Source organism: Bidens hawaiensis, unplaced genomic scaffold (assembly GCF_021521415.1).
Source record: "Bidens hawaiensis isolate Kalapana, Puna unplaced genomic scaffold, B.hawaiensis_p1.1 tig00029636_1, whole genome shotgun sequence".
NCBI lineage: Eukaryota > Viridiplantae > Streptophyta > Magnoliopsida > Asterales > Asteraceae > Bidens > Bidens hawaiensis.
In genome coordinates this window covers 122,525-126,346 of record NW_027494914.1, presented here as the reverse complement: position 1 = coordinate 126,346, position 3,822 = coordinate 122,525, and the positions used below count along the sequence as shown (strand labels likewise).

Here is a 3,822-nt window from a genome sequence, read left to right as displayed (position 1 = left end):
GAGAAGATTCCAAACAATTTCCTCTATTTAAAGGAATTTAAAGGAATTGAATTCCAATTCCAATTCCAATTGTTTGAATCGAACACACCAAAATGGAATTAAGATTCCAATCCCAATGAAACGAACACGCCATACCATGGGATTTTAATTCCAATTCCATTAAATTCACACGAATTCTGTGAAACGAACACACCCTAATGGATTCTAACTAATTAATAACTATGGGCATAGTTTGTGACTTTATGGTAAAGTACATGCTACCCAACAAGGGTACGTACGTGACAATATTAACCATTAATAACCAAAATAAGTTGGCGACTCTAAACCCCTATATAATGATCTAATACAAGTGCATGTTCTTCTATAACCATCAACTATGACAGAAGTTTATGACATTGTCATCTTCGGAGCATCTGGTTTCACAGGCAAGTATGTTGTCAAAGAAGCTCTCAAGTTTCTTTCACCCAACTCACCTCTCCGATCCATCGCTTTAGCCGGTCGCAGCTCGTCTAAACTCGCCGAAACCTTAAAATGGGCTTCCACATCCTTGTTGCTGACACCTCGGACCCATCATCTCTCCGCCGCATGGCTTCCCAAGCTAAGCTCGTCCTCAACTGCGTCGGCCCATACCGCCTTCATGGTGAGCCCGTTGTTGCTGCATGCGTTGAAGCCGGGTGTGATTACTTGGATATTTCTGGTGAACCGGAGTTTATGGAGAGAATGGAAGCGGATTACTATGAGAAGGCGGTGGAGACGGGTAGTTTGGTCATTTCGGCTTGTGGGTTTGATTCGGTTCCCGCTGAGTTAGGGTGGTTGTTTAATTCCAGGCAGTGGGTTTCGCCTGCTGTTCCCAACCGGGTTCAAGCGTACGTGAATCTTTAGTCGAATAAAGGGATTGTGGGCAATTTTGCGACGTATGAATCCGCAGTTTTGGGTGTGGCTAACGCTGATAAGCTCACAACATTGCGACGATCAATTCGTAGAAGAACTCGACCTAGGGTAACTCATTTTTATTTAAATTTGGCAAGTTGATCGATTGAGTGACAAACGAACCACATTGCACTTTTTTCTTATCAAAACACGCTTCTTACGAATTTTCACCAAACTTTAGGGAGTTCGCTTGTCAACCAAACGAACTTGAGTTTGCTTACCGAACATCTTAAAGTACGGAAACTTATAAAGAAAATCCTAATATTTCCTCTGTCCCGGTCAAAGTGTCTTAGTTTAAAAAACACAAAGTTTAAGGTAGATTAAATTATTGTTTTTTTCACTTACCAAATGACAATAATGCCCTTGGAAATTGGGTCAATAAATATTGTTTATTAATGTTAGTTGTGTGTGTTTAAGGGTAAACTTGAAAATTGGCTAATAAATTTTGAAAGTGGACATTTGTAATGTGACAAATAAAAAAGAAAATTTGGACACTTTTAATGAGACGAAGGGAGTAATAATTAGTTGTATCTTAAAGAGTTAAACCACCTAATAATTCTAAAGATTCAACGTTATTTGATATTAAAACTTGATTGGTTTATTCTAGCAAATATGCATTATTTGTCACAGATTCCAGGTTATGGTCCTGATCCAAATGAACCAACCATAGAACATCAAAAGAAGATAGGACTCTATGCCGTGAAACTCCCATCTGCGGACGCTAGTGTCGTTAGACAAACACTCTCGATGTTTACAGACAACCCAAGTGGTCTTCAAGGAGTCAATGAGAGTCATGAACACGAAGAGAAACGCATAGCTTTTTGGTCGAACATCAAACCTGCTCATTTTGGAGTAAAGATTGCCACCAAGACTCGTGCGGGTATACAACGAGTCATTGCAATAGGATTATCTATTGGATTACTAGGAAAGAGCACCATAGGGAGGTGGCTTCTATTGAATTTCCCATGGGTCTTCAGTCTCGGGTGTTTTAGTAAAAATGGTCCAACTGATGAGGAAATAGCCCGCGCAAGCTTTAAGATGTGGTTCGTGGGCCGCGGGTTTAGTGACGCTAGTCGTGTTTCTGAAGAGCCGGATACAGAAATCATTACGAGAGTAATGGGACCGGAGATTGGGTATGTGACAACTCCTATCATTTTGGTTCAGTGTGCGCTCTTAGTTTTAGCGCAACGTGGTGATCTGCCAAAAGTCGGCGTTTTTCCTCCAGGGATTGTTTTCGGTCCGACTGATCTTCAAGATCGATTGCAGGAGAATGGTGTTACATTTGATGTGATTTCAAAGAGTTTTGTGTGTAGCAAAATGTGACTTATGTTCTAAAAGTGATTATAACACTTGTAATGCAAGAGTACCTTTTAAGGTTGTAACAGCTAAATAAATGTGTATTTCAATTTATATATGTATAATTAGCAAGGTTCGATATTGTGCTTTTATAAATAACCTTTAAAAAAAAAATCTTTCTCAATTTATTGTATTTACTTTAATATTTATGCTTCTCCTATTTTACAAATTTGTCACAAACCATGCTTCACTCGGCTCCATATGCCTAGACGTGTAACCAATAATTGGCACACATTTTGTAAATATATCTAACTCGTTTGTGTAGCGAAAGTCTTTTTCATTAAAATAATAATACATTGAAAACTTCGGGGATTAAGCACTATATAATCTTACAAAAGAGTTTAACTTAAAACATTAATTTGCATTTGTGATACGATCCTATTATTAATATTATTTTAATAGGTTTATTATTATTGTTATTATTATTATTATTATTTAAGTTTATCTTTTATTTAGTTTCGTTATTGTATTATAATTAGGTTTCTTTATTGTTTATCTTTTTCAATTATTATGTCTTTGATTGTCCTATATATTGTAATCTTTATTTAAGAAAAAAAGAATAAGAAAGAATCATTAATTTGGTTTATTTTCTCTTCTTCTTTTATGTTCTTGGGAGATTGACGGTTGTCTCAAATAAACCGTAACAATTGGTGCTTTCATTGAGCCTTAGTCTATATGGCTTTGGAAGAACTCTTGTGGGAGCATCCACTAGTACCTCGTTTTACTGGATCTAGTCTCACTCTATGGATCTCTGAAGCTGAACGGTATTTTCTCTTTTACGCGATCTGTAAGGCCTCGAACCCGGTGACCCTACTTTAGCGTCGGATTTACTCATAAACACAGTTCTTCAAATCAGAGTTTATTAAAACTTTTCGCGTAATATAAAACATCAATCATTTGTTACAAACATTAAATCTTTTCTTTGAAACCATAACACAAAACTTTATATTTAAAACATCTTTACTTCTTTCTTCAGATGCCAGCCGTTCAATCCACGCCGTGTGTCATCCTCATGCTAACTCTGTAATCAGCTCACCTGCGTGCATACTAAAAGTCAGCTACGCTGAGTGAGTTCTAGTTAATCATACAATACCATACAATACCTTATTACATACATACGTACTTAACCTCATAACTTTCTTTCATACACACATAAGTACTCATACCTTCATTCTTACTTACATACTTTCTTTCTTACTTACATACTTTCTTTACATTCATAATCATACGTTTTAAAGAGCCTTTCGCCCTATAACCTCACAGATATTATAAGGGTCTGGTCCCTAACATCACAGATATTATAAGGGTCTGGTCCCTAACATCACAGATATTATGAGGGTCTGGTCCCTATCCTCACAGATATTGTAAGGGTCTGGTCCCTAACATCACAGATATTTTAAGGGTCTGGTCCCTAACATCACAGATATTTTAAGGGTCTGGTCCCTAACATCACAGATATTATAAGGGTCTGGTCCCTAACATCACAGATATTATGAGGGTCTGGTCCCTATCCTCACAGATATTGTAAGGGTCTGG

At 37.2% G+C, this 3,822-nt stretch overlaps 1 pseudogene across 1 annotated transcript; it reads left to right on the top strand.

Moving 5' to 3' along the window:
- The first annotated feature begins 285 nt into the window (after positions 1 to 285).
- Positions 286 to 2,320, top strand: LOC143579257 (putative mitochondrial saccharopine dehydrogenase-like oxidoreductase At5g39410; annotated as a pseudogene). Its single transcript, XR_013143428.1, has 2 exons — positions 286 to 999; positions 1,561 to 2,320. The product of XR_013143428.1 is annotated as a putative mitochondrial saccharopine dehydrogenase-like oxidoreductase At5g39410 (transcript).
- The last annotated feature ends 1,502 nt before the right edge of the window (positions 2,321 to 3,822 follow it).